Genomic DNA, 12,413 nt, shown 5'->3' with positions numbered 1-12,413 from the left:
ATTCTCAGCCACTTCAAAACAAGGGTCATGGTCCTTCCAGTTCACAATGATATATTCCTCATTTCTGTCTAAGACATCATTGAAAGTACCTTTGGCATCCATATTTCTTGCAACAGTGTCTTGGCATAATCTAGACATTTCTTATCCACCTCACAATTCATCTAGAATCTTGAAAAACTGGCCAAACATGTTTGGTGTTGAAAACTGCAGCAGTTCACTGCTCTGATAATGAAATATCTTTTCCTCTTCTAATGCTGCCAGAATATAATATACCAGAGATTTGTTGGCTTTTAAAAAAGGGCATTTATTACTTTATGAATTTCTGGTTAAAAGGCTATGAAAATGTCCAAATTAAGGCATCCAGAGACATACCTTGACTCTGAAGAAAGGCCGCTGGCATCTGGGATCCCTCTTTCACTTAGGAAGACACAAAGCCAGGTTCCATTGCTTTCAACTTCTGATTCCAGGTTTTTTTTTTTCTGACCATTTTAAGGTTCTCTTTTAACATCTTTGCAGCATTTCTCTATCCCTTTTCTTTGAGCCTTTCTCTCTCTCTCTCTCTCTCTCTCTCTCTCTCTCTCTCTCTCTCTCTCTCTCTCTCGATATATATATATATATATCTGTGTGTGTGCACACACATGCTTGGCTTTTCTGTCTTATCCTTTCATAAAGGACCCATCTTGATTGGTGTCTCATGTGTCCAAACAACCTAATCAAAAAGTCTCAACTGCAATAGGTCTGGATGCACAAGATTGAGAAAACATGGCCTTTCTGGGGTACATAACAGCTCCAAACTAGCACATACACTATCTAATATAACTGTCTGGTCAGTTCACATGGGCCTTAGAATGGGGATTGAGATCTCATTATTCATTGCAGATTAAACTAATATTCTGATATGTTCCAGACTATATTAGGCAGAACATGAAAAAAAGTACTTGCAAAGTCCCCTTGAGGGGATGGAGAAAAAAATGTAAAGCTATTAAACTCCTCCCTCTCCCGGGACTCCTGATGTTCTCTAAAGAATTATGTACTCCCAATTTTATAAGCCAAGCACTTGATTTGAAACTTGCCTTTATGAAACTTATTTTTACAGTGGTAGAGCTGTTTAATTATAATTATACCTAAGAAATGCAGCCAGAGAACCTCTTTTTTGCTCTTATGTAGCCTCTCTCTCTCTAAGTCAAACTCTGCAAATAAACTCACTACCCTTTCTGCTACATAGTACATGACTCCCAGGAGCTTAAGACCCTCTGGCAATATAAGGCATGACTCCCAGTAATGAGCCTGGCATTGACATCATGGGACTGAGAATACCATTTTGATTAAAAATGGGAAAATTAATGAAAAATAATAAAGTTTCAGTGTGTAAGAGATTACAACCAGAGTTGAGAGGTTATTCTAGAGGTTACTCTTTTACAAGTTTCAGTCTAATATTGCAAATTGCCATATGCCAAGCCCCAATATAACAGTTCCTGAAAACCCAAAACAATATCCCAGGCTCTATCAAACACTGTATAAAATGTTTATTTAGTATGTTTTTTTTTCATAAACTTAAGGTCTCCTGATTGTTCCTATGCAGGATAAGACCTTAAACCCAGAGGTACCAGTCTCTCCAAGAATATCAGTTTCATTCCTCTAGCTGAAGGGTAGACATCCATTTTTGGAATAAAAAGTTAAAGTCATCATTTCCCAGATTTCCCTGAAGATTGAAAATATGATCAAAAAAGAAGGAAAAGGTTTAACAGAGAAATTAGGATTTAGCAAATTATTATGGCTACTGACTCATTATATAGATATATTTTTTTTTAGTTTCTAGTGTATTGGAATAGCCAGAAGGAAATGCCTGAACTTGTTGAACTGTAACCCAGAGGCCTTGATCTTTCCTTGAGGGGGGCTGGTGGTGGTGGGGTGTCTGTGCATGGTCCAGGAATTGAACCTGGGTCTCCCACAGGGTAGGGGAGAATTCTACCCCTGCATTATCCTTGCATCATCTGTCCTCGATCTTTGATAATGATTTTATTACTATATAGCTTTTATCATGTGACTATGTGGCAGTTAGATTCAGGTGTCAACTTGGCTACATGAGGGTGCCTAGTTCTATTGCTATGGACATGAGCCAATGGCATATGAACCTCATCTGTTGTTGATTACATCTGTAGTTGGCTAGGAAGCATGCCTGCTGCAGTGAATGATGTTTGATTATTTGGCTGGTGCTTAAATGAGAGAGCTCAACGTAGCACAGCCCAAGCAGGTCAGCATACTCCATTTCAGCATTTGCAGCTTAGCCCAGGCCTTTGGAGCTTCAGAAAGGAATCACCCTGGGAAAAGATGTTGGAACCCAGAAGCCTGGAGAGAAGGCCAGCAGAGATGACCCTGTGCCTTCCCACATAGGAAAGAACCTCAGTTGAAAGTTATCTGCCTTCCCTCTGAAGGACTATACATCAACTAAATAAATTCCCTATTATTGAAAGCCAATCTATCTCTTGTGTGTTGCATTCCATCAACTAGCGAACTAGAACAGACTGTGTGAGTGTATAAACTTTGTGACTAACACTCCCTGTAGCAAGTATATGGGTGGGGGGTAATTAAATACAGATATGCATGAAAAAATAATAGGTCAATAATATGAGGAAAATAACCCTCTGTAACCTAGGAACAATAATTAATAGGACTAGTTTAATAATCTTTCATTAATTATAACAAAGATAACTAGTGTTAAAAAATAGTAGAATCATCAAAAAGCATTATCATTAGCACATTTTATACACCAGTGCAAATGTTGATGGGGAGGTGGTGTATGGGAATGCTACATTTTATTCATGATTATTTTGTAAGCTCACAACTTCTCTAATAAAAATTTGAATTAAAAAATAAGGAATGGATATCTGATACATATGATATGGATAAATCTTGAAGACATCAAGTTAAGTGAAATAAGCCCGACTCAAAAGACAAATATTGTGTGATCTTACTGACATGAAATAATTAGAATAAGCAAACTCATAGAATCAGAATCTAGAATATAGGGACAATGGGCTAGGTTGGGGTCAGGAATTAGGTACTGAATTTTAAATTGCACTGAATTTCTATTTGGGTTGATTGTAAAGCTTTGGTAATGGTGGTGATGATAGCACAAAATCATGAATGTAATTTACAGCACTGAATTATATGTAAGTGTAGTTAAAGGGAAAAATTCTAGGTCATAAGCATGTTGGTAGAACAGAAATTCAGAGAAAAAATATATGACAACACAGTGAACTTTATTGTAAGTGATTTACTGTAGTTAACATACAATTATTAAAATGTCCCTTCTTGAATTTTAACTAATGTATCATACTAATGCAAGGTATTAATAATAGGATGTACATGGACACTTTGTAATTTGTGTATTTTATGTATGATGTTTCTGTGAACCTACCATTTCTTTTAGAAAAATATACATTAATAAAAAATGTCAGATAAAACACTTATTAGCAAGAATGTGGAGAATTTGGGGCCCATGTACCCAGCTAGCAGAAATGTAAAAACAGCTTGACAGTTCCTGAAACAGAATTATATGACCCAGCAATTTCACTCCTAAGGACACACCAAAGAGAAATGAAAATATATGTCCACCCAAAATCTTTTTCACAGATGTATAGAGTAACATTATTCATTATAGTCAAAAGATGGAAAAAGAAACTACTAGCTATTGAAAAGCAAATGGATAAATAAAATTTGGTTTATCCAGACACTAGGATATTATTTGATCACAAAAAACAAATGATGTACTAATGATACAACTTGAATGAACCTTGAAAACACTATGCTGAGTAGCCAGTCACAAAAACCACATATTATTTTATTCCTTTCACATGAAATACAGAATAGGGAGATGAAATCTGTAAAGATAGAAAGTAGATTAGTGGTTGGTTAAGGGTGGCTATGATTTGATGGTATGCAGAGAGGTGAGAGTCAAAGGGCATAGCTTTCTTTGGAGTGATAAAAATGTTATAAAATTGACTGCACTGATGGCTGTAAATATCTGTGAATCTACTAAAAACCATTAAATTGTACACTTTAAATAGGTGAGTGGTATGCTGCATGAATCAAATCTCAACAAATCCGTTTTTTGTACATTTGTATTGTATGATATACCATATATACAAAGTAAAGAAATAAAAAAGCAATCATTTTCAAAGCACTCTTAAACAAGTAGTTACAGGACTAAACCAAGAGTTTGTCATCATACCATCATCTCAGATTTTTCCTTCTAGCTGCTCCAGGATATAGGTGGCTAGAAGGAATAAATATTTTTTATTGTCACAATCAACTTTTTTCTTTTTTCTTGAAAAAATAGCATATATATAAAAAAGCAATAAATTTTGAAACACAGCACAACAATTAGTTGTAGAACAGATTTCAGAGTTCGGTATGGGCTACAATTCCATAATTTTTGATTCTTACTTCTAGCTGCTCTAAGATACTGGAGACTAAAAGAAATGTCAATTTAATGACTCAGCAATCACATTCATTTGCGAAACCCTACCTTCTCTGTATAACATCTCCATCACCTTTGAACCAACTCTTTAGGGGTATGTGGGCTATGACCATTCTAAATTTTTCATGTTGGAAGGGGCTGTCAATAATATGGGGTAAAGAGATGTAACTAGCTGATGTTCTGGAGAGGCTGTGTTCTCTAGATTTCAGGACTTATCTGATCCAGAGACCCATCTGAAAGTTGTAGGTTTCTGAAAAGTTACTCTAGCACATGAAACCTTTGTAGAATGTTGTATATTGCCCTAGGACTGGCTTGAATGGTCCTGGTTGGGGTTTGACAAGTTATAATAGGTAGTAATGCCTAACTGAAGCTTGAGTAAGAGTGTCCTTCAGAGTAGCCTCTCAACTCTATTTAAACTCTCCAGCCACCGATACTTCATTAGTTACACTTCTCTCCCCAATTTTGGTCAGGATGGCATTGAGGTTCCCATGGTGCCAGGGCCAGACTCATCCCTGAGAATCATCTCCCAGGCAGCTGGGGAGACTTTTGCCCCTGGGTGTCATGTCCCATCTACAATGATTTCACTTAGAGAGTTGGGCTTAGAGGGAGTGGGGCCACATCTGAGCACCTAAAGACATCCTCCAGTAGTAACTCTTAGGCAAGCTAATATTCTTCACAACTGTTCTAGTTTGTTAGTTGCCAGAATGCAATATACCAGAAACAGAATGAATTTTAAAAAGAGGAATTTAATAAGCTGCTAGTTTACAGTTCTAAGGCTGAAAAAAATATCTCAATTAAAGCAAGTCTATCGAAATGTCCAATCTACAGCATCCATGGAAAGGTATCTTGGTCCAAGAAGGCCAATGAAGTTCAGGTTTCTCTCTCAAGTGGAAGGCACATGGCACACACATTCAGAGTTTCTCTCTCATCTGGGAAGATACATGGTGAACACAGTCAGGTTTCCTCTCTCATCTGGAAGGGCACATGACAAACACAGCATCATCTGTTAGGTTCTCCTGGCTTCCTGTTTCATGAAGCTCCCAGGGAGGCATTTTCCTTCATCTCCAAAGGTCGCTGGCTGGTGGTCTCTGCTTCTCTGGCTATGTCGTTCTGCTCTGCTCTCCCTGAATCTTCTTCATTCTCCAAAATGTTTCCTCTTTTATAGGGCTCCAGAAATTTACCAAGATCCACCCAAATGGGTGGAGACATGTTATCACCTAATCCAGCTTAACAACCAGTCTTGATTAAATCACATCTCCAAGGAGATGATTTGATTATAGTTTCAAATAAGGATTATTCAATACTTTATGAAATGGGATTTTGATTAAAACATGGCTTTTCTAGGGTACATACATCTTTTCAAACCAGCACAACAGCCTACAGAAGCTTCACAAGAGTAAGCCTCAAGATCAAGGGCTTAGCCTATTAATTTGGGTGTCCCTAATTTTTGGCACAGTATCCTGTGTTTACCATCAACATTTCCTTTTATTCAAAATAACTGTTTTGTTATTATGTTAATAAAATAACTGTTTACCATCAACAGTTCCTGATGGTAAAGCTTAATAGTTCCATATTTCTTTCTCCCACCCTTCGAGAGACTTTGCCACTACTTTTTATTATATGTTTAATATAATCTAGGATATATTCAGGCATTAAATTAAGCTATACATGATTAAAGGCCCTCATTCTTATTCTGGGCTTCCTGTGTTCAATTGTTCAATTCAGTTATCCAGATAGGTTGACTTAGATTATGTGCAACAGAAAATGTATGTTTGGGACAAAATAAATCTTTGTTCCTTTGATCTCAAAAAGTAGCTGTGGTTCTAAAATATAGACAATGTCTTCCTCACCCTGTGTTCTGAATTACCCATATACTAAAGCTTTTTAACATAATATAAATTTACCACAAAGAAAGCACTGAGATCAGATAATTGCTCAGATATATTCTGCCAAAAATTTAAGAAAAAATATTTCCAATCTGATGCAACTTTTCCAAAAATAATATAAGAAATGAACACTCCCAACTCATTTTATAAGATCAGAATAACCTTTCTTTGAAAACCTGAAAAATAACAGTATAAGAAAAAGAATTTTGAACACAATAATAAAGATATACATTAAAAATACACACTAGAATATTAATGAATGGAATAAAATAATACAATAAAGCATTACTATATGATGAAAGTGGACTGTATTCTGTGAATACAAGGTTAGTTTATTATTCAAAATTAATGTAAATCAACATATGGAGGAATAAATGGGAGAAAAGCATGATAATTTTAATGAATGAAGAAAAAGGTTTGATGTTATTATACACTCCCTCATGAATTATAAATGATTTCAGCAAACCAGCAATGAAGGAGAATTTAATAATAATAATCTTAGTATTGAACATTTTTTCATGTGCTTTTTTGCAATTTGTACATCTTTTTTAGAGGAAGACTCTTAAGTTCTGGCATGTTTTAATTGCGTTGTTTGTTGTTGAATTGCAGGTGTTCTTTATATATTCTGAATAATATATTCCTATCAGAAATACTATTTGTTACTATTTTCCCCCATTATATAGGTGTTTTTAACATTCCTGATAATGTCTTCTTTGATGTGCAAAAGTTTAAATTTGTTGAACTCTAAATATTTTTTCTTTTGCTGTTCTTGATTTTGTTGTCATCTAAAAATCCATTGCTGAATCTAAGGGCATGAAGATTTTCTCCTATATCTTCTTCTGAGAGTTTTTGGTTTGGCTCTTATATTTAGGTTATTTATTCATTGAATTTATTTTCATGTATGTTGTAAATAAGGCTATCACATTTGTTCTTTTACTATAGAAATACAGGTTTTGCAAGGAGGAGTGTTTCCCTATTGAACATACTTGACACTCTTATTGAAAATCAACTGGCTGTAGATGTAAGTTTTATTTCTGAACTCCCAATCTCAAATGACATATTTTTCCATAATGACACCATATTTTTCTTTGATTAATAGAAATAAATTCATGAAAAAAATATAGGTTTTGTAATGTCATTTACTATTCCAGCATGACTTTGCAACTGTACAATTTTACCATGATTGAGTTGATTTCTAATTGTTTTCCTCATTGTACCTTTAATCACTGACTCTGTGTAAGTGAGTGCCTTCACATTAGGTAGGACCCCCAGGGACCTGTACAAACCATTTATGTTGTTTTTTTCCTCACTCCTTTGCTCTCAACTTCTCTCACTGGAGAATAGGTAGGATGTCTTACATCATTAGTCAGTACATGAAGATAATTTTTGAAGTCTCTCAGATGATTTGGGCATAAGAATGTATTACACATTGCTTCCTTAGGGAGAATCACAATTGGAGAGGGAAACCATAAATTCTTCCCACTATAAGGAGAGAAACAGAACTTTGGGAGAAAAAAAATGCAGTACTTGATTTAAGGTGAGTGGATAAGAATTGCCTTTCTTTCCAATTACATATAAATGTTGGTTATTTCTGATGGTACTGAGAGAGCTGATCTCATCAAGCACTACACCAACACATATTATCTCCTTCATTAATAGGGCTTCACTCCTGCAGTATATTGTTTTTAGGGTATTAAACTCTGTGAAATGAACATGTGCCCAAGATCTATTTGTTTTGTGTGGGATGATAGTGACATTTGGATACAAGAGAAGAGGGAGTTAAAGTATCTGAAAACATCATCAGTGATCTAACTTATAGAATCATTTAAGGTTAAGATTGCCAGATAATATATACAAACCCAGAAATTAGTTATTTTCAAATTAATTTCAATTTAAAGTTGAGATTAAATAATGAGTAGATTTTTTTAGTATAAGCATGTCATATGCAATATTTGATAAATGAAAAATATTTCTTTTAGTAATATTATATTCAGTGCAATACTTGATAAACAATAAAATGATTTTAGTGTAATTATGCCCTATACAATAATTGATAAACTGAATACTTTTTAGATAAGTGAGCTGCATGAAAAACTTGTCCCTCTTGGGGCTGTTTCTCTATACAGTTTCTTACCACAAGGTCTATTTTTTGTTTGGTTTTTTTAGAATCAGCATTACAATATGACTGAGTAAACTGACAAGTATATACCATGATTTTTAGCAGATATGGAATTATGGAGGATCTCTTGAACTGAACATAATTCCTAAGTGACAACACAATGACTCAATATTGAAATTTCAGTTATTCCTTTGCAACATTTTGTGTCCTCTGTTGAAATGGTTATTCTCAGCAGGAGGTATTAAAATGTGCATATTATCACTTTCAAAAAGATAAAAGATATAATAGGGAAGGAACAAGGTAAAATAACCCAAATATTATTCAAAGTAAGTAGTACCTGACACTGAAAATGTAGATAGGCTCAATTAGTACTAGAATTATTCTAGCAAAATGTTGATGCCATCAAATTAATGTACCTGATACTGGTATTTTGAATCTTTTTTGCTCAATCCACTGTACCTCTTTTTTTGCAGTAAAATTATTAGAGCAGGGCCTGTAATAGTTCAAAGATGAGATACAATTTTAAAATGGGCCTGCACTTTAGTTCTTATATCAAGGAGGAAGGGGGATTGGTAGGAAATGATTCCCAATGCAAATACAGCAGCCGACCTAATACAGGAAGTGGAGATGGGGCTCAGCAACCTCAATCTCCTTGATCAGGCTGACAAAATCATCAGCTAAAATGAGCATAATCCTAGAATAGCTGCCATTCTCCTGAAAGTTTCACCAGCCAAAGAACCAAAAATCACCTTTGACAGACAAATACCTCAAGGTCGTTCTGGACTACAGCTGCTCCAAACTGCAGGATTGGACCTTGGAGGTTGAGGAGATGGGGAAAGGAGGTGGCCTGGAAGTCTCTACAGGACACTTGTGTACCCAAACCTGCATATTTCATTAGGTTGTATAATTCCATTCTGCATTTTTTGCATCTGAATATTTTGAACTGCATTATTGTTGTAATTAAAAATTGTGCTTGCAGAATCCTAGCTTTGCCTTGAGAGGAATCTGAATGCCAGAGAAGTTTGAAAAGTGCTCCAAATGGATTAAAATAAAGCAGCTTCTCTAGCTCAATTGGGGCAATTGTACTTTAACTTACTGACTTTCCTTGTGTAATTGTAGGAAAAGAAGGGGTGAATTTTTTTGAAAATCATGGTGTTATACTCTAAATTTTCCATTTCACAGCTACAGAAAAAAATTGAAAGTTGCAATATATGATGTAATAAATATGCAAATAAATATTAGATGCAGTCAATAGAGACTCTTTCATCTGCATGGAGATATATTAGAGGATATAAAACACATAAAATTAAATAATCAAGAGATTACCTTATTGATGATAGATGTAATCATGATGATTAACTGATTATGATCATCTCACTTTCACAACCTTTAGGAATGTAAATCACTGTGTGAGTGCATTACTAAGGCTCCACCCAGGGTGCAACTTAGGGACCATATAATAGAACCTTCATTTGTTTCTGTTTCTATCTTCCTCTCTATCTGGAATATTTAAAAGAACTTAAAAGATTGAAGTGTACTACATAAAAGCTGTGATTTCATTGAGTAAATAAATAAATAAATAAAATCTATATTATTTTATATTAACACATGCAGGGTTATATTGTCAGTGGGTATGCCTCAAATATTATTGGTTCTATTAAGGGTTTAATCTCCGTCATTGTAGTGCACAATGTGTTTTATTTGGGACCCCCTATATTGGAAAAATAGAACTTTTACAAGTTATTTTACCTTCAAAATCAGATTTGGGAATTAATTTCCTATCAGTCACAATACAAAGCACTCTACATTATTTCTACAAGTATTATGTTTATATAATGTTACATGAAAACTAACACCAACACTTATGTTTTTCTCCAGAAAAGATAATGGGATAAAATGGACCAACAGAATCTTACAGTGCCATCTGAATTCATTCTACTGGGAGTCACAAGGCGCCCTGAGCTGCAAGGCCCCCTTTTTGGGGTCTTTCTCCTCATCTACATGGTCACAGTGGTGGGCAAACTGGACATGATCATCGTGACCAAGGTGGACTCCTGCCTCCACACTCCCATGTATTTCTTTATCAGACACCTGGCTTTCATTGATCTTGGCAGTTCTACTGTCATTTGTCCCAAGATGCTGGCAAATCTTCTTGAGGAGCAACATACCATTTCTTATTATGCCTGTGCCACACAGTTGGCTTTTTACCTTTTGTTCATTATTAGTGAATTGTTCATAATGTCAGTCATGGCCTATGACCACTATGTGGCCATCTGTAACCCTCTACTCTACAGTGTGATCATGATGCAGAGACTTTGCAATGTGCTTGTGGGTTTCCCCTACCTCTACAGCACCTTTCTGTCTCTGATGTTCACCATTAAGATTTTTACTTTGACCTTTTGTGGTTCTAATATTATCAGTCATTTCTACTATGAAGATGTTCCCTTGATATCTATGCTTTGTTCCAATGAAAGAGAATTAGGACTATTCATCATAATATTTGCAACATTTAACTTAATTTCTTCCCGTATCTTACTCCTAGTATCCTATGTGTTAATACTGATAGCCATATTTTGAATGTATTCAGCCCAGGGCAGGAAAAAGGCGTTCTCCACTTGTGGTTCTCATCTGACTGTGGTGGCTGTATTCTGTAGGACTCTACTATATATGTATGTACAACCTAACTCTGTTCACTCTTTTGAAAGTGACAAAATGGTCTCTGTATTTTACACTTTAGTCATCCCTATGCTTAACCCCTTGATCTACAGTTTAAGGAACAAAGAGGTAAAAAATGCCTTCTACTCAGTCTTTAAGATTCCATGATCTATTTGATAGTCAATATAGAATATTGTTTTACAAATCTCTTACAAGAGCAAATATCATTTGACATTTTTGACATGTTAGAGAGCTGAAGAAAAGGATTACCTTTTCTTCAGCTCTCTAACAAAAACCTAACCTATGTGTTTCCATAGAATCTCCTACTTTCCCTGAACATAACACTTTTACTCTACCACTCTGTATCCGTACACCATTTGTTTATTTCTCCACTGTGCTTTGTTTTGTTTTGTTTTTAAAGACAGTAATTTACTCAAATATGTTTTCTTTGTGTTCTCTGAATCAAAAGTCACAGTATACAGAAAGCTTGAGAGTTTTCTGTGTATTCTGTTGACACCATAAATAATTTATTTGATCTATCATTCATTTCTACCATAATTATCATTTTTTATTAATTATACATTACTCATATATATGTGGGAAATAGATTTGATAAAGTTGATCACAAATACTTGATTTTTTTTCTTACTCTTGATATATACGATGCTCTGCTTGCTGATTTTTATGGTTATTTGTAAGATGCACACATAGCAGGTAGTTCAGAACAAATCAATGTTAGAAAGTGAACAAATGGAGAACAGAGGATGGATAAAAAAGAAATATATTTGAGAAACCTAACTGGGAGGACAAAATAATTCATTAAAGATAAATATTGAAGGAGAATGTAATGACAAAAATCTGTTGTGAGAACAAGAAGATAATATTGACACATATTAATTTGATTTCTAATATTATTTTAATGACCTCGGAGAATATTATATTAGTAAAGAAAGAAGAACATCATAAGAGGACAAAATATACTAAAGTAAAATATTTTCATTACAGAGCACCCAAAATCTCAGGAAAACCATTTATCACTATAGGATACATACAAGATTGTGAACAAAACTCAAGTGAATTAAATACATTCTATGATGTAAAGTACACTTTTCTCACTATTTTGTATTTAGTAACCACAATAATTGGGGGACAATATTTATATCATTTCCAAATAATGTGTTTTAGACAAACAACAAACCAAACACCTTCCTCTATTCCATGTTTTCATCTTAGCAAAATAATTAAAGAGACAAGAGAAAATTCTCAACCA

At 34.7% G+C, this 12,413-nt stretch overlaps 1 pseudogene; it reads left to right on the top strand.

Moving 5' to 3' along the window:
* Nucleotides 1–10,384: 10,384 nt before the first annotated feature.
* LOC143649743 (olfactory receptor 8K5-like) lies at nucleotides 10,385–11,311 on the top strand (annotated as a pseudogene).
* The last annotated feature ends 1,102 nt before the right edge of the window (nucleotides 11,312–12,413 follow it).

The sequence above is a fragment of the Tamandua tetradactyla genome, chromosome 11 (assembly GCF_023851605.1).
Source record: "Tamandua tetradactyla isolate mTamTet1 chromosome 11, mTamTet1.pri, whole genome shotgun sequence".
Taxonomy (NCBI): Eukaryota; Metazoa; Chordata; class Mammalia; order Pilosa; family Myrmecophagidae; genus Tamandua; species Tamandua tetradactyla.
This window is presented reverse-complemented; position numbering and strand designations above follow the sequence as displayed.